Source organism: Podarcis raffonei, chromosome 15 (genome assembly GCF_027172205.1).
Source record: "Podarcis raffonei isolate rPodRaf1 chromosome 15, rPodRaf1.pri, whole genome shotgun sequence".
Classification (NCBI taxonomy): domain Eukaryota; kingdom Metazoa; phylum Chordata; class Lepidosauria; order Squamata; family Lacertidae; genus Podarcis; species Podarcis raffonei.
This window is the reverse complement of record NC_070616.1, coordinates 39,887,395-39,907,061: the sequence shown is the minus strand read 5'-3', so window position 1 is coordinate 39,907,061 and position 19,667 is coordinate 39,887,395. Positions and strand designations below refer to the sequence as shown.

Here is a 19,667-nt window from a genome sequence, read left to right as displayed (position 1 = left end):
GAGAGAGGAAGTCTGCATTTGGGCCTCAGGCCTGAGGTTACTCACACTGAACAACCAATCTACAAAATAATATTCCTTAAAGCAGGGGGGACAAAAATCAGACTACTTTGCTGCTGCTGCTGCTGCTGCTGCTGCTTCTTCTTCTTCTTCTTCTTCTTCTTCTTCTTCTTCTTCTTCTTCTTCTTCTTCTTCTTCTTCTTCTTCATGAACCTCAAGATTCACTAGCTAGATCCAGGTGGGAAAAAATGACTGGGCTGTATGGTGACCATAAGGAACAGGGAGCCTCTGAGCACATGTTCAGCCAAGAAACCCATTTTCAAGTAGTTGAATTAGTCAGCAGAGGCAAGGCAGCAGGTGGAGGCCGAGCAGTGCGCACTGGATGGTCCGAGTGATGTCATGATGTCATATGGCATGTGCATGCTTCTGGGCACCCACAAACCCAAATTGGTGCCTCTGGTTTCCATGGCTTTCACCCTATCAGTCTCAGTAGACACCAGTTACTTCTGCTTCCTACATTGGCACTGAAAGTATCTAAGGGAGCCTAATGATGCCTGGGTGAGGGCAGTAAACAATTGTGGAATTTCACAACTATCACACAAAGGGAAATTCTTCTCTTTCCAAAGCTTGATTATTTTTCTTACACACGCACACAAGCTGGGATTTGTGTTCATTCCCAGATCCGTTTCCTTCTGGTTATGAAAGAAAATATCCACACTTTTATGCTCTGTAAATCACTGCTGCTCCATCGGCACCAGTGGAGCAAAGCTGATTTATTGCAGCTTGGTATCTGGCCTGCATTCTTTACATATCTAGCAACAAAGTACATTTTAATGCTTCTTCACTTCACTATCGTATCTATGAAGCAAGGAAGGGCATTTTTTGAGGCAGATGAAATATTGCAAAAATGTAATTTATTTGAAATATACCTGCAACGCTGGCTGGTGATGTTGGGTTGCATTGCCACAGACTTTGATGCTCTAAGCATGTTTGGACATCCAGGTTTCAGAATGAACATGTAGGGAGGAATTTCACTGTTATAAAGTTCCTTCAGTACAAGCACTACTGCGTGCCCAATTGAATGGTCTGTGCTCTCCTCCCACCATTCACTGTTCTGGGGTTCTCCCAATACCCCCCACCAAGTCAGTCTGGGGGGTGGGGCACACAAGGGGAGGAGAGGGGAAAGCCCCATTGCACTAGTGGGAGTCAACGCATGGGCTTCAACTAGCAGTTGGATCTGGCACACCTAGCTCAACATCTTTAAAAACGACTTGGACAAAGGAATTGAGGAGACACTCATCAAATTTGCAGATGATACCAAACTGGAAGGTGTAGCTAATGCTGCAGAAGACAGAATTGGGGTTCAAGATGACCTTAACAGATTAGAGAACTGGGTCCAAACAAAATGGAATTCAACAGAGACAAATGTAGGCTGTCTACACTTAGGCAGGAATAACCAGCTACACAAATATAAGATCGAGGACACCTGGCTTACTAGCAGTGCATGTGAAAACAATCTAGGAGTCTTGGTAGACTACAAGCTTAACAAAATTGCTTCCATGCTCTTACCTCGGACACTGATTCTGGGTGGGCTGGAGGAGCTAGGGCAGCAGTTGCTGACCTCATAATACACCAAGGTGGCTGTGAAAGGTACAGTGCACACAATTCCTGCCACCACCACCCCAAGGAGAAGAGGCAGGAAGAGATGGAATTCTTGACCTAACCACTTCAGATCCAAGACTACTGATCATGGATGATTATTCTGTTTTTTTTTTATAATAATATTTATTAAAATTTCAGAGGAAATACAAAAATATATATAAAAAAGAGAAAAAAGGAAGAAAAAAAGAAGACAAAAAGTTACAAAATACAGAAAAATAAAAATAAAAATAGTTAAAAACAAATCAGTCATTCCATATCCTATCTTTCATCTGCCTATTTCCCTGACTTCCTCACACCTCCCTTTCTTTGTATCCTGATTCAATCATTGTTTCAGCAAATCCTTTCTATATTTTATCTTATAACCAATTAATTAACTCTATACATCCTATCCATCTTTCACCATATTCTAATGTTCAATTTACCTTACTTTATTTAACCTTATCTTACCATAAAATACCGTAAAATACCTTAAAACTTAAAAACTTAATACTTATTTATCCCTATATCATTTCTGCTAAAGCCAGACAATTTCATTCCAACATTCTCCCTAATATTCATTAATTTTACACTAATTCCCAAAATAAAATTTTTTCTTTATAGACTCTTCCAGTTTTCATCCAACGTCCCTTCTTCCTGGTCTCGGGTTGTGTCAGTCCTTGTTATCCAATTCCATCTAGTCCATCAACCTGGTAGTCTGATATCCGAGGCTCTTTTTTTTTTTATTAAATATTTTTTATTAAACAGTTTTTATAATCACACAAACATAACATAAAAACAGCAAATACATAAACAAACAAAAACAAAAACAAAACAAAGAACAAGTATCATTTCATATCTTAATTTCATATACCTTTCTTCCCCGACTTCCTCATGCCTCCCTTTTCTGTATTCCAGATTCTAATCAATTAATCAGCAAATCTTCCCTTATTTTACTTTAATTTTAAGTTAATCTTCCTTATTCTCCTTGTCTTAACCATTACTAATAGTAACCATTTACTTTCCAGTCCAACATCATTCTAACTTTCATTAATTTTGTAATATTTCTTTAGATAGTCCTTGAACTTTTTCCATTCTTCTTCCGCTGCTTCTCTTCCCTGGTTTCGGATTCTGCTCGTCATTTCTGCCAAGCCCATATAGTCCATCACCTTCATCTGCCATTCTTCCAGTGTGGGTAGATCCTGTGTCTTCCAGTACTTTGCGATGAGTATTCTAGCTGCTGTTGTAGCATACATAAAGAAAGTTATATCCGTCTTTAACACCCCTTGGCCGACAATGCCCAAGAGAAAGGCCTCTGGTTTCTTAGGGAAGGTATATTTAAATACCTTTTTAAGTTCATTATAGATCATTTCCCAGAATGCCTTAATCTTCGGGCACGTCCACCAAAGGTGAAAAAATGTACCTTCCTTTTCTTTACATTTCCAACATTTATTATCAGGCAAATGGTAAATCTTTGCAAGCTTGACTGGGGTTATGTACCACCTATAAATCATTTTCATAATATTTTCTCTTAAGGCATTACATGCCGTGAATTTCATCCCGGTAGTCCACAACTTTTCCCAATCAGCAAACAAAATATTATGACCAATGTCCTGAGCCCATTTAATCATAGTTGATTTAACCGTTTCATCTTGTGTATTCCATTTCAGCAGCAAATTGTACATTTTTGACAAATTCTTAGTACTGGATTCTAACAATTCAGTCTCCAATTTTGATTTTTCCACCTGGAAACCAACTTTACTGTCCAATTTAAACACTTCATTTATTTGGTGATAGTGCAACCAATCTCTCACCTTCCCTTTTAATTTCTCAAAACTCTGCAATCTCAGTTTGTCCCCTTCCTTTTCCAGAATTTCCCAATATCTTGGCCACTTCGACTCCATATTTAACTTTTTAACTGCCTTAGCTTCCATTGGCGACAGCCACCTTGGGGTTTTGTTTTCCAGCAAATCTTTATATCTGACCCAGACATTTAATAGTGCTTTTCTGACAATATGGTTTTTAAAACTTTTATGTGCTTTAACCTTGTCATACCACAAATATGCATGCCACCCAAAAATATTGTTAAAACCTTCCAAATCCAAAATGTCTGTATTTTCAAGAAGTAGCCAATCTTTTAGCCAGCAGAAAGCTGCCGCTTCATAGTACAGTTTAAAGTCTGGCAGGGCAAACCCCCCTCTTTCCTTTGAATCCGTTAATATCTTAAATTTAATTCTGGGCTTCTTGCCCTGCCAGACAAATTTAGATATATCTTTTTGCCACTTCTTGAAACAGTCCATTTTATCCATTATTTGTAATGCTTGGAACAAAAACAACATTCTTGGCAATACATTCATTTTTATAACTGCAATTCGACCTAACAAGGAAAGCTTCAAGTTTGACCAAATTTCCAAATCTTTTTTCACTTCTGTCCAAGTTTTTTCATAATTATCTTTAAATAGGTTCACATTCTTAGCTGTCATATTTATACCCAAATATTTCACTTTTTTAACCACAGTCAACCCCGTCTCATTCTGAAACCTTTCTTTTTCAACCTGTGTTAAATTTTTCTCCAATACCTTAGTCTTTAACTTATTCAATTTAAATCCTGCCATTTGACCAAACTCTTGAATTATTTCCAAAACTCTTTTCGTGCTAGCTTCTGGCTCTTGTAATGTAAGTACTAGGTCATCTGCAAATGCTCTCAGTTTGTATTGTTTAGCTCCGACCTGGATCCCTTTAACCAGCTGGTCCCTCCTAATCATATTAAGCAAAACCTCCAGGACCGATATAAAAAGTAGTGGGGAGATAGGGCACCCCTGACGTGTCCCTTTTTCAATCTTGAACTCTTCTGTAACCACATTATTTACAATTAATTTTGCTTTCTGTTCAGAGTATATTGCACCTATACCATTTTCAAACCCTTGGCCTACCCCCATCCCCCGGAGGTTCTTCAACATAAAACTCCAAGATATGTTGTCAAAGGCTTTCTCGGCGTCCACAAATATCAAAACAGCCTTAGTGTTTATATTCACTTCCAACTTCTCCAAAATGTCAATTATATTCCTTACGTTGTCCGACAAATGCCTTTTCGGGAGAAAGCCCGCTTGGTCCCCATGAATCTCCTCCATCAGAACTCTTTTCAATCTCTTTGCTAAAATATCAGCAAAGATTTTGTAATCCACATTTAGTAACGAGATGGGTCGGTAGTTCTTAAGTTGGGTCTTTTCAGTCTCTGTCTTTGGTATAAGTGTGATGTAGGCCTCCCTCCACGTATCGGGTGCCTTCCTCCCCTCCATAATCTCGTTGCAGACTTCCTTCAAAGGTTGTATCAACCCTTCCTTCAAAACTTTGTAGTATTTGGAAGTCAGTCCATCCGGTCCAGGTGATTTGCCCAACGTCATGCTTTGAATGGCATCTTCTATTTCCTGTGCTGATATCTCCTGGTTCAAAATTGTCTTACTTTCCTGCGAAATCTTTTTCAGCCCATTTTTCTCGAGGAATTGTTGTATGTCCATTTCTTTCTGCGGCCCTTGTGTATACAGTTGTCTAAAGTAGCTCTGAAAACAATTCCTAATTTCCACTGGGTTACATATGTTCTTTCCCTCCACTTCTATATTTGTTACCGTGTTGAGTTTTTGTCTCTTCTTTATTTGCCAAGCCAATAACTTGCCACATTTATCTGCAGATTCAAAAGTCTTCTGTCTCATTTGTTTAATTTTCCATTCTATTTCTTGATTCATCAGTTCCATATATTGTGTTTGATACAATTTAATTTCTCTTAAAATCTCTTGCGATTTTGGCTTCAATCTTAGTTTCCTTTCCCCTTCTTTTATCTTTTCCAAAATTTTCTCTTTCCTCTCATTTTGCTTTCTTTTCTTTAATGTATTTTGTTGTATCAAAAACCCTCTCATCACGGCTTTACTTGCGTCCCATACTATTCTTTTTTCTACTTTAGTCCTTAAGTTGATTTCAAAATAATCTTTCAGAGTTTTTTGGGCCTTCTTGCAAATCTCCTCGTCTCTAAATAAGGTGTCATTCATTCTCCATCTGAAGGAGTGATATCCGAGGCTCTTAAGTCTCTTCCATGCCCCTTCTGCAGATCTTTTTCTTCTTGTTTATGCTTGCACTTTTCCTTGTCTTTTGTTGGTCTCTTTCTTAGTTTCTTTCCTTTCTCCTTAGGGAGTAGGTCTCCGGGGAATTTCCATCCATACTCATGTCCATCTCCCCATGTCAAACCAGCCCATTCCCCACAGTCCCACTCCCCACAGTCATCAATATAATCCAAAAGATCTTTAACAGCATATTTCAAAATCTCTCCAAAGTTGAGATCCTCCTCAGCTCCAGATTCCTTCAGGCCTAATTCAAGTTCATTCTTCCAAAACAGCGGCTTATACTCCTGCAGGGCCTCGGGTCTCACCATTTGTGTTGCTTGAGGTAGCACCGTGGCTTCCTCCATTATTATCTGCCCTTGCATTTGCCCAGTCGAACCAGTTTCCTGGATTGGTCCCTGTATAATTTCTATGTCAATATTCCCTATTTGTCCACATTCACTAGTTGCAATAGTCATCAAATCCAACTTCTCATTCATCAAATCCAACTTCTCATGCAACTGCTCCAGCAAAGCACTTGTCTTGCAAAAAGCAAGCACCAGGACTTCTTCCAAACACATTTTTATTCAAGGTCACAGTCTGGTCCCACGATGTTAATCTCGCAGCTGTTAAATCCCCAAGTAAACTGCAGCAACAATTTGACAAGCTCCCTCTAGAGGATACAATTTCTATTTGTGTCCATCTTTTTAAATCATGTCCAACAAAAGAAAGTTACTTTCAGTTTTCAAATATTTTGTTTCTTTAGAATGCAACAGGCAGCAGTGGAATCAATTTGTTTCTCTTTTTTCTTACTATCTGTCAAAATGTTCCATTCACAGTCAATGAACGTCTCCGATAATTTCTGTCTCTGGCACCCCGTTCCCAGGTTTGAGACGGTAGAAACTTATTTTCCTTTACCAAAAACCAATCTTTCAGCCAGCAGAGGGATGCAGCTTCATAATACAACCTTAAGTCCGGCAGGGCAAAACCCCCTCTTTCCTTTGCATCTGTTAATATTTTAAATTTTATTCGGGGCTTTTTGCCCTGCCAGACAAACTTCATAATGTCCCTCTGCCACTTTCCAAAACATTCCACTCTGTCCACGATCTGTAGGGTCTGGAACAGAAACAGCATTTTTGGCAATACATTCATCTTTACTGCTACAATTCTTCCCAACAAGGAAAGTTTCAATCTTGACCAGATTTCTAGATCCTTTTTAATTTCAGACCAACATTTTTCATAATTATCTTTAAACAGATTCAAATTTTTCCCAGTCAAGTTGACCCCCAGGTATTTCACTTTATTAACAACGTTTAGTTCTGTTTCCTTCTGAAACCCATCTATTTCTAAAGGTGTCAAGTTTTTTGCCAAAACCTTAGTTTTTTGTTTGTTTAACTTGAATCCCGCCACCCGACCAAACTCAGAAATTAATTCCAATACTCTTTTTGTGCTGGACACCGGCTCCTGTAATGTCAAAACCAAGTCATCTGCAAAGGCCTTCAGTTTATATTGTTTTCCTCCGACCTGTATTCCTTCCACCTGCTGATCCTTCCTGATCAAATTTAGCAAAACCTCAAGGACAGAAATAAATAGCAAGGGTGATAGGGGGCACCCCTGTCGTGTTCCTTTTTCAATTTTAAACTCTTCTGTCACCACATTGTTTACTATCAATTTAGCCTTTTGTTCTGAATATATTGCATCTATGCCATTTTGGAACGCCCTTCCCACTCCCATCCCTTCCAAATTCTTCTTCATAAATTTCCAAGATATATTGTCAAAGGCCTTCTCCGCGTCTATAAATATCAAAACTGCTTTTGTATTCAAATTTGTCTGTAGAAGTTCCAGAACGTCAACAATGTTCCTAGTATTATCTGACAAATGCCTGCCAGGGAGAAAGCCTGCTTGGTCTTTATGAATAACTCCATTTAAGACTTTTTTCAATCTATTTGCCAAAATGTCAGCAAAAATCTTGTAATCCACGTTTAGGAGTGAGATGGGACGGTAGTTCTTAAGTTGAGTCTTTTCAGATTCCAATTTTGGTATCAAAGTGATGAATGCCTCTTTCCACGATTCTGGTGCCCCCTTCCCTTCCATAATTTGATTACATACCTCCATCAATGGCTGAGTCAGGTATTCCTTCAATATCTTATAGTATTTGGAGGTAAGTCCATCTGGGCCCGGGGATTTGCCTAGTTGCATGTTCTGAATGGCATTTTCGATTTCCTGTTGGGTTATTTTATAATTCAGGTCAGTTTGTTTGTCTTGTGTTAGTTTTTGTAGGCCATAGCTTTTTAAAAATTTATTTATTTCAGTCTCCACTTGGGGTCCTTGGGAAAACAATTTTTTAAAATATCTCTGGAAACACTTTCTAATTTCCTCTGGTTTCTGAATACATTCTCCTTCAACCTCTAGATTGGTAACAAAGTTCAGTTTTTGTCTCTTTTTCAGCTGCCATGATAGCAGCTTCCCACATTTATTTGCCGATTCAAATGATCTTTGTTTCATCTGTTTGATTTTCCATTCAACTTCTTGATTTATCAGTTTTGCATATTGTGCTTGATGGAATTTTATTTCTCTCAAAACTTCTTTTGATTTTGGATTTAGTCTCAACTTTTTCTCTCCGTCTTTTATCCTTTCCAAGATCTTGTCCTTTTTACCGTTCCAGAGTTTTTTCTTAATAGAATTCTGCTGTATCAGAAACCCTCTCATAACAGCTTTGCTTGCGTCCCAGATTGTTTTTTTTTCCACCGAAGTGTTCAAATTTAGTTCAAAGTAGTCTTTCATCGTCTTTTGGGCCTTCTTCACTATCTCCTGGTCTCTAAACAATGCATCATTCATTCTCCATCTGAAGGATCCAGCTGGTGTAAGTCTCAAGTCCATTTTCAAGGGGTTATGGTCGGAGCAAGTTTTAGGGCAGATCTCTACTTTTTTGGTCTTGGGTGCCAGTCCTCTAGATATCCAGATTTGGTCGATTCTTGTCCAGGATAGGTGGGCCTCAGAAAAGAATGTTCCCTCTCTACCTAGGGGGTTCTTTGTCCTCCAGATATCAATCAAGTCCATATTGTCTGTGAGTTCAAAAAAAGTCTTTGGTAGTCTGCCATCTTTAGTCACATTTTGATTTTGTGACTTATCCATGTGTGTGGAGACAACCCCATTCATATCTCCCATCAGAATGATGTTATTATAGTCCATATGGTCCAGCATTGTCTCATGCAGCTTCCCATAAAATTCAGATTTCCCCTCATTTGGTGCATAAATTCCAATTATCAAAAATTTTTCTCCTTGTGATTGTATTTCGATCGCCAAAATTCTTCCTTGTTCATCTTTGAACACAAATTTTGGTGCTAGGCTCTCCTTTGCATATATCACGACTCCCCTTTTCTTTTCTTTAGCTGATGAAATAAATTCTTGGCCTAGTCGCTTGTTTATTAGCACTCTTCTGTGGAGCCTAGTCACATGGGTTTCCTGGAGACAAATGACGTCTAGTTGTTCTTTCCTCAAAATGTGAAAAATCCTTTTCCTTTTTTCAGGGGAATTTGCCCCATGGATATTCCAACTAAAAAGCTGCAGAGACATCCTGGATCAGCTTGTTAGCCGATGGGGTTGTCTCCCTTCTCGTCTATGTCTGGAGGTGGATCTTTTGTACCAGGCATGGGGGGTGGCCAGGTACCTGCTGTCCCTTTTCGAAGGTCCTCCCCGTGATCGTTTAGGAATTTTTCTTGCTCTTCTGCTGTTCTGATTCTCACCTTCTTCCCTTTCAAATTAAAAGATAATCCTTGGGGGAATTCCCACCTGTAAGGGATTGTGTTGTTTCTTAATAATCTTGCCAGATCCTTGTATGTAGTTCTTAAGTCCAACAATTGTTTTGGTATGTCTCTGAAGATTTCTGCTGTCTTTCCCTGTATCACCAATGGGTTTTTAAAATGTAGGCCAAGTATGTTGTCTTTTTCTTGCTTGTATCTCAATATGATCAAGCAATCCCTTGGTTTATCTTTCTTGGCCACTCTTCCCAATCTAAAAGCGGTGACGATTTTGAAGTCTTTCTCTTCTGCCAAACCCCAGAACTTGGATATTTCTGCAGTCAAAAAGCCAGCCAAATCTTCCTTTTCTAGTTCTGGAATATTTCTAATCCTAAGATTACTTTCCCGGTTTTTCAGCTCCGCCATAGACAGATAGGCCTGTTGTTCAGTGACCTGTCTACTCAGTGGTCTTACTTCCCCTCTTAATTCCTCAATCCTTTTTTTGTTTTGGTCTGCTTTCGTGTTTGCGTCCTCAGCTAATTTTCGGTTCTCTGATATAGTCTTTTCAAAATTTCCTATCGCCTGTGTGTTTTGAGCAACTTGGTCTGTCAACTTATTAATCGTTGCTGTAACCTGGTCAAATTTAGCCGCTTGTTCATCAGCTTTCTTATTTAATGCTGCCAGTTGATCCAATATTTCTTTAGAAATAGGGTCTAATCCTCCTGCAGCCATATCCTCCAAAACTGGCTGTTTAAATTGTCCTTCTTGCAGACCTGTCACAATTGGAACAGATGATCTACGTGGCTGCACAGGCAAAGTTGATTGCAATAGTTCAGTTTGTTTTGCTTTCTTGGCAGCCCTTGTTTTTCCTGCCACACTCATTCCACAACTGTCTAGGTTTCAAGGTCAAATTGTAAATCCCATGGGAAAAGCAATCATCCAGGCAAAAAGATTTCCAAAACAACCAGCAGTTCTCAGAGGTTTATATTTCCACAATCCAGCAGGGGGAGCTCCCCAAAAGTTTCCACCATTTAATTCCCAAATATGGTAAAATCCAAAATAAGGGGGGGAAACCCTCTAAATTCACTTTAAACTGCAGATGATAAAGGTTCTTTGCGAAGGTGTGAACAACAGTTCCTTTTTTGTAGCTGCAAAGTAGCCCAATGTAACTTTATGTCTCTATACACAGTTGCCACAGTCTGATGTTACTTTGTATCCAGGCAGCCCGTGAGCTGGGGCTTATAACTTTATAATCCACAAAATATAGAGAGGTATAGCACAGTCTCACAATCAAATCCAAACTTGCAGGGTAAGTTCCAACTTCTTTTAAACTCCTTTCAACGCTTCCGCTTTAAAAAAACTTTGCTCAGTACTTTAAACAGGGACGGAAGACTGACTTCCTTTTTAGCGTCTCCCGCTTTCAGCCGAAATTCACCAATTTGATGTCCAAATAAAGCCTCAAATTTCTTACTCACGAGTTTGTTGTTTCCAATCAAATGTTCAAAGAAGAAAGGTCAGCGCTCATCAGCAGCAGCCGCGCGGCTTCGCTTCCGCGGAAAGAGCGATGGATTCACAGCACCGCTACCCCCTCCACGTTCCGGAGCCCCTTACGGGGTCCCTTCTGCGTATCCGAGGTCGCTCCTGGTGCCCGCCGAATCCCACGGCCACGGGCTCACTCTACCCGTGGTTTTCCTAAACGGGTCGTCGCTGTGCCGCAGCGCACGACCCTTTTCCGCGGAGCCCCTCTTCAACAACTGAAGAGGACCGCCATTGCTGTTTCGCGCCGCCTCCGGAAGTCCACTGATGTCCTAGATCTGGAAGGGTTCAACAATGCTTTTGGGTGGCATGCATATTTGTGGTACGACAAGGTAAAGTCTCATAAGTTGTTTAAAAACCATATTGTAAGGAAATCTCTGTTTTCTGTCTGGACTAAATACAAGGACTTATTTGAAAACAAGACTCCGAGGTGGTTATCACCGATGGAGGCTAAAGCCACAAAAATACTTAATATGGGGGGTGGCTGGGCAAAATACTGTGAAATAATAGAAAGAGTGGGTGACACTTGGAGGTTGCAGAGCTTTGAAAAATTGAAAGGGAAGGTGCGAGACTGGTTTCACTATGCCCAAATTTTAGAGATCTTTAAAAAAGATAAAAAAATTGGTTTCCAGGTGGAAAAATCAAAATTAGAACTAGAATTACTTGAACCTAAGACGAAAGTGCTTTCAAGAATGTACAACTTGCTGCTTAAATGGAATACTCAAGATGAGACAGTCAAATCAGCCATGATAAAATGGGCACAAGATATTGGATACAACATTATGTTTGAGGACTGGGAAAGGTTATGGACCACCGGTATGAAATTTACGGCATGTAGTGCCTTAAAGGAAAATATTATGAAAATGATGTACAGGTGGTACATGACCCCAGTCAAACTTGCAAAGATATACCATTTGTCTGATAATAAATGTTGGAAATGTAAGGAGGCTGAAGGAACTTTTTACCACCTCTGGTGGACATGCCCGAGGGTGAAGGCCTTCTGGGAAATGATTTATAACGAGTTGAAAAAGGTATTTAAGTATACCTTTCAGAAGAAACCAGAGGCCTTCCTCTTGGGCATTGTGGGCCAGAGGATACCTAAGAAAGACAGAACCTTCTTTCTATATGCAACGACTGCAGCAAGAATTCTCATAGCTAAATACTGGAAGGCACAGGAGCTACCCACACTGGAAGAATGGCACACACAACTGATGGACTATATGCAACTAGCCGAAATGACTGGCAGAATCCGAGACCTGGGAGAAGAGGCTGCGGAAGAGGATTGGAAAAAATTTAAGGACTATTTACAAAAACATTATAAGATATATGAATGTTAAAAATTTGCTAAGGTTTGAGGTAAATATGCTTCAGTATTGAAATTCGGAGTTGATAGAAACAAAGTTAATGATTGAGAAAAGTTTTAATTTCAGAGTGAATAATTAGATGAAAATACAAAAACACAGGAAACAAGGTATTAATTTGCTGTTTATATTTATTATAAAGAATGCAGGGATGGAGGAGATGGGGAAGTCCAAAAAAAAAAAAAAAATAAAAAAAAAAAAAAAAAAGAAACTTATTTTCCTTTACTCCCTCTCCAGCAGGCTTGAACAGTTTAATTCCCCCCCTTTTCTCCTGCTTCCAAGGGGGTTTTAATGGTTATAAATGAAGGAAATTTCGACCTTTGTAAAGCGATTTTCCAGGCTATTAGCTTACAAGATTTTTGCTTCAGTCTATTTGCGGAAGGCGGACTTCCTGTTTTGAACCTTCCCGCTTCGGTGCCAAATTAAAATATTTCTTGATCCAATTTTCCGTTTCTACTCACAGGTACTTGTTTAGAATCCAATTGTCGACAGGAAAAAGTCAGCGATCTCCGGCAATGGCAATGCGGCTTCCCTCCGTGAAAATAGCAGACAGTTCGCAGCACCGCGCCGATCACCCTCCTTCGCTCTGGAGCCCCAAAATGGGGTTCCCCACGAATAGGGGAGGTGCTCCTGGTGCTCTGCTGAACCCCACGTTCCCAGGCTTCTTCCACCTGGGATTTCTAGCGGGCCCCCACCTTCGCCGCGGCGGGTAGACCCAGTTTCCACGGAGACAGTTCCTCCGGTTGGAGGAACTCCGCCATTTCGCCGATGGCGCTAACCTGGAAGTATGGATGATTATTCTGATAGCCCACTTACTACCTTCCATGGAGACTATATTGGAGAAAGGGAATTGCCACCTGGAGAAGGAAACCTGAGAAGGAAAGCTGAGTATAGTCGGACATGCACTCTGGACTTTAAGAAGCCAAATTTCAAAAAGCTTAAGGAGCTACTGGGTGAGATCCTGGGGTCAGAAATACTCAAAGAGAAGGGAGTCCAAGATGGATGGGAGTTTCTTAATAGAGAAATATTGAAGGCCCAAATGCAGACAATACCAACAAGAAAGAAAAGTGGGAGGCATCTAAGGAAACTAGTGTGGCTGCATAAAGAGTTTACAGATGAGCTGAGAGTTAAGAAGGGCATGTAAAAGAAATGGAAAAAAGGGGAAATCACAAAGGAGGAGAGTACAAGAGTAGCCAACAGCTGTGGGTGAAGGTCAGGCTGGCTAAGTTCAGAATGAGCTCAGGCTTGCAAGACAGGTTAAAAATAATTTTAAAAGGTTTCTTTGACTATGTCTGAAGGAAGAGGAAGAAGAAGCAAGGGGTAAGTCCTCTGCTTGGAGAAGTCAGAAAAATGGTATCGGGTGACACAAAGAAGGCAGAACTACTCAACACCTACTTTGCCTCTGCTTTGACCCAAAAGGAAAATGATACCCAACCTGGTGATAACAGAATAAATGATGTAAGAAGGAAGCTGCAGCCCTATATGAAAAGAGATAGCAAGGGAACATCTAGCTACTTTAAATGAATTCAAATCTCCAGGGCCTGACAAGCTGCGCCCAAGGGTACTAAAGGAGCTTGCGGATGTAATTTCACAGCCTTGTCTATGATCTTTGAGAATTCTTGGAGAACAGGTGGGGTCCCTGCAGACTGGAGGCAGGCGAATGGTGTCCCCATCTTCAAAAAGGGGGGAAGGAAGACCCAGGTAAATACTGGCTGGTGAGCTTGACATTGATAGGTCCTAGAACAGGTAATTCAACAGTCCGTCTGTGAGCACTTAGAAAAGGATGCTGTGATTACTAAGACCCAGCACGGGTTTCTCAAAAATAAGTAACGTCAAACGAATCTCATTTCTTTCTTTTTTTATGGAGTTATAAACTTGGGTGGAATAATAATGGAGCAAGCTTGTTTTCTCCTGCTCTGGACGGTAGGACTCGAACCAATGGCTTCAAGTTACAAGAAAGGAGATTCCAACTAAACATTAGGAACAACTTTCTGACAGTAAGAGCTGTTTGACAGTGGAACCGTCTCCCTTGGGAGGTTGTGGACTCTCCTTCCTTGGATGCATTTAAGCAGAGACTGGATGGTCATCTGTCATGGATGCTTTAGCTGAGATTCCTCCATTGCATGGGGTTAGACTGGATGACACAAGGTCCCTTCCAATCTACATTTCTATGGTTCTAATCTTTCACTATCACAGAACATTTCCACAGCAGAACAAGTATACCTCTAAGTGACTATAATTTAGTGCAACTGGATGCAACACAATGTCAGGAGATCAAATCATGGACTTCCCACGATCACATCTAGCTTGGCCCTCATACTCTGCTTTGGAGCAGGACCAACCTTCCATCAATCAGTCCCTGCAAACAGTGGGCATGGATATTTCAGGAAATCTAATCCAGAGCAAAGATTTTTTTTAAAAAAAAACTCCAGGCAATATACTTTTCAACAAATAAACATTTTTTTTTTATATTGAGGGGGAAAAACATTTAGTCTAAATGCATTCTAAACAGTAGGATGGCTTTTATGTTAACTGTATCTTGGAGGGAATGGAAAGGCTTGCTGAGACAGAAGCATAAAACTGACTTTGATGCAGAAGACAATGAAAAGCTTTATTTACATTCTCTCTGTGTGAGCAGCTGACTCCATATGGCCAGGACCGCAGATTAGAGCGCAGCAGGGAGAAGGTGAAGGGGGTTACTCAGCTCTCCTTGTACAAATTATATTCTTCCAGAACACAACACAGCTCTCACCTTTCATGCTTTTAACACTTCACTTCCCCACTGAAGCCCATTGTGATCTAAAGTCAAATTTGTTTCTCAGCTAAAGCTGCCCTGGCATCCATCAAAAACATTGAAGTAAGATAATGCTGGGCAATTGTGCAATTCTCAAATGGTGTTGAGATGAGTGGGTGTCTGATATGAGGAGGGGAGTGGGGTGCCAGATGATGGATCAATCCAGAGAAACAATATGTGAACTGTACAGAAAGGTTTCATTTAACAACTCTTACATCCCAGTCCTATGCATTGTTTATCCATTTCTGTTAATCATGTTTATTACCAGGTAAGCATGTAGAAGAACATATATAAAACAGCAGAGTTGTGGAGCCCATTTCAGTGCACAGGGCACATTCCCTTCTAGGCAACTTTCAGTGGGGGCTGCCAGTGTTGGGTAGATCGAGAATAAAATGTAGCCCAAGCAATTAACGTCTCTTTAGCCTTTTTATAGTAAGCCAGTTCTCTCTCTCTCTCTCTCTCTCACACACACACACACCTCTGTCCATTCAAGCAAGGGATACAAGAAATACAAACCACAATATTACAAACAATAAAAAGTACGTTATTACAATAAAAATGCATTAAATGTACTTGTATAACCAACATAAGCAATAGCTAGCGAAGCTATACTGAAGAAGCCTGGTTGAATGATGGTTGCCGTAAAAAAAACAAATTGCTGGTGCCACCTTAACTTCTAAGGGGAGTGCCCTTCAAAGTGTGAGCACCACCTAAGGTTGGGTGGATCTGTGTACATTTCAATTTCTCATTGTTGAAATCTGAAATTCACTTTTCCTCCTGAAAATTAATCAGTATTTTCCTACAATTTCCTCTAATATACACAATTATGCAAAGCCACCCCCTCTAAAAGAATGCAATATTGTATGTTATTTTCACTATGTACATACGTAGGCACACTTTTACCTACACATTATTTGGCTAGAGTACTATGCATTGCAAAATTCAGAGAAGCAGAAATTTTGAAGGCCAGCTGTGTTTTGGTTCACACATTGTTTTAGAAAGTGTGGAACAGAGTCATCTTTAAGTGGAATCACATTTCTCCCTCATCCCTGGTGTGACCACATTGTGGGCATGTTGTTGACCCTGGGGGTTTGAACAGTATGGTAAAGTGGAAAGGTGGACTCTAAGCTAAGCAAGTCGAGGGCTATTAGGGATTTATATACAAGCAATGATTCTCCCCTTCCAATGGCAAGATTTATTCCTCATAGGCACATGAGTGTGATTTTCTTGCAGATCATGGCTGGGGAGGGAAATGATAAATCTCCTCTCTGTGTGCTCTGCAGTCCAGATGATAATCCCCTCAAGCTTCTAATTAATTAAAGAAAATCCACAGGCATAGCTGCACTCTGCACATTTAGCATATTCTTTTTTTCTGGAGCTTCAATCAGCAGTTGGTAGCGCTATCTGGGAATGATGGAGTGAAAAACAGGGAGCCCAACAGTGGATGGGGCCAGAGCCAGTGACAGGCACAGACAACTTATTCCAATTGCATTGCAATCCTCCTCCTTTTTGGTTCTGCAATGACAACACCAAGACTAAGGAGGAGAAAGCTGATATGACCACCCATCCCCTGAACGGACTCCTCTGAAGGGGAGCCAGTGTGATGTGGTGGTTAAGAGCAGTAGATTTGTAATCTGGTGAACCAGGTTCGCTTCCCCGTTCCTCCACATGCAGCTGCTGGGTGACCTTGGGCCAGTCACACTTCTCTGAAGTCTCTCAGCCTCACTCACCTCACAGAGTGTTTGTTGTGGGGCAGGAAGGGAAAGGAGATTGTTAGCGGCAGTAGGTGGTGGTTGGCTGAGGACAGATTGAGGTGGTGGGGAAGTGCCCCTTTTGTCCTAATAGACCAGCCTCCACTGGTTGCAGAGGGAGAGGAATGGGGGATTTGGGCAAGATAAATGTTTTCTGGATTCCACGCCATCCCTTAGCATATTGATAAATAATCAAGCTGAGCCACAGAAAATGAAGTATCTCATTCCAATGAGCATTTGAAGATAAATGATGGGAAATGAAAATCAACAGCAATGTTTCAATGGAAAATTGTTTCGTGCTGCCTCCACAATATTGAAGTGGGCCACAAAATGTTACAACATTCCCATTCCGGCATGCAGATTTGTCTTTATTCCATTACGTTCTGATCATGCCACATTTGAGGGGTTTCTAAAATGCAGCATTCAACTGCAATAGACAAAAGAGGAGCTTCAGAGAATAAACAAGAATTGAAAGAGAAAAGCACCCAAGCCATTGTCCTCTCCTTCGACTTCCCCCCACCTCCACCTCTGGCCTCACATGGCTTTGAACTGAGACCAAGTCTGGCGCAGTATTTTGTGTGTCAGACTATAGCTGGGAGGACCTAGTTTAGAATCCATTAATTTTACTGCATGACCTTGGGAAGGTCACCACCCATCAGCTGAATCTTCCTCACAGAGCTGTTGTGAGGAAAAACTGGGAAAGCTAAGCAACGGTCTTCAGCTCATTAGAAAGCTGGGGGGGGGGACACAGACACGGGGCCAAATGCAGCCCTCCAGACCTTGCCCTATGGCAAAGCTGCACTCTTCACAACCCATGCAAGTGTTTTTGCCTGGCTAGAATGTGTCCTTATAACTCTGATAACTCCTCTTGCTTGCCTGAGTATATGAGTTGTGCGGAAACCAGCCTTCTATACAAAGGTAAACTTTGCATCTGCTATTCTGCCCACTTTGGCTCAGCCATGTTTCCCTAGGAAGTCTGCCGAGAAGGGAACGTGGTCATTGAGCTGAAAAGGGTTCCCCACCACTGCCTTGGAGGAAGAGCTGACAAATAAATCAGCAGCAGCAGCAACAACAGACAACTGAATGCCAATAAAAGGATGAAATTCAATGGCAACATCAGTCTTCAAAGATGTGACAAATTAGATAGGGCCAAGCTCAGATTAAAATACTCTTTTTAATTTGCTGAGGATTCGTGTATAATCTTTCTAATTCTCTGATCTCGCAAATATCATTATGATTGCTAATGATAACCTTTCATGCTGTTCTCCCCACAGCAAACTTAAATATTATTTACAGACTAAAAGAAGGGGGGGAGTAAATAAAGAAGATTGGCTTGCTCTGATTGCTGCTTTTGTGAACTGCTTGACTGATCAGGCACTAACCAGGAACAATTATTAAAGCATTTATCTGCACAAGATTTTTCATCTGTAACTTTGCAATAAAAAGGACCCATGAAATAACTGCTCAAATAAACGTTTTTTATTGTTTTCTTTGACAAAATAATTAGATATCCCTCTCTTTAAAAAATAAAATAAAATAAATGCTAGCAACTGTCATGTTGGACATTATTTCTGCCTTGTTTGCTTCAGATTATCTGCACAGCAAGATAGGCCTGTTACCTGAATAATGTTTATCCACTACATTTTTTTGGGGGGGGGTGTCATCAGCAGCAACGAGAAAAGCCAAATGTGCACTGAGATAACAGTAGAGATGAAATCCAAAATGAGAGAAGAGCCAAAGGAAATTAATGTGAGGCAGGAAGCCTTTGCTGAAATGGTTTTGATGCCTGCCAGACACTTCTTGGTTTAGGAAAGCATGTAATTTTGCATAAATATATAATTTTATAGTTTTTAAAGTCTGTTGATTTTTACCAGTATTTTTAAATATTTCATAAAGCACTCAGAAGTGTATGATTGATTTTGCTTTTTATTTTATTTTTTGTTATTATTCTTATGTACATACATGTTATTTGTTATTTTTGCTACTTTAGGTTTGACAACTTATTTATTAATTTATGTCATTTATTAGCTGCTTCCCATAAAACATGAGACTGAAGTGATCTAACAATCTGGGGGGAAATAACACCACCAACTATATATAAATCTGTATACAGGCTGAATCATGGACTCCCTAAGCATCCCAGACCTTCTGTGGCCGCTGTTGTACAAAACAACAGCAACCTAGCACAATGTTTCTTTTTCTCCTGAGAAATTAAAACAAGCCAAGTGGAAAAATACCCAGCCCAAGCAGGGACAGGTGGAGAGGTGTGGGGGTCCTTCATTTTAATCAACAGATCTAGCTTTAACCCCCCCTTAAAAAAAGCACTCTAATCACGGTGATTTGGAGGAGGGATTAGAAAAGGTGGGAGGAATTCAGTGCTGTGATCTTCTGATTGTTGTGTCAGCATAAACATTTCTGCTTGGTAGACAAAATAATTCCTGCTTGCCCCCCCCCCCCGTGCACACTGGGGCTTCTCCCAACTTGGGGATTTGGGGGAGGTGTGGGGGTACAGAGGGGGATGAGTGGGGGAAGCCAAATTGCACTAGCGGGAACCCTTGCACTGACTTCTGCTAGCACGCAATGTTGCTTCAATCTGGCTGATTTCACCCCCTTTTTCTCAGGGATCCATTGCTTTCCCCATTGCAAGGCCCCAAAGTCTGTGGCTCAGCTCCCACCAATGAACCTTGGGTTAATAAAGCCCTTGTTGTGGAGTGACATTTCCCCATCTCAGCCTTTCCTGGGAACAGGTGCTATCTTTT

General features: G+C 40.6%; 1 protein-coding gene across 4 annotated transcripts in view; it reads right to left on the bottom strand.

The window, feature by feature from the left end:
- The window catches only part of LRRTM4 (leucine rich repeat transmembrane neuronal 4), a 422,603-nt gene that overhangs the window by 121,761 nt on the left and 281,175 nt on the right, over nt 1–19,667 (bottom strand). The window lies entirely within an intron of this gene.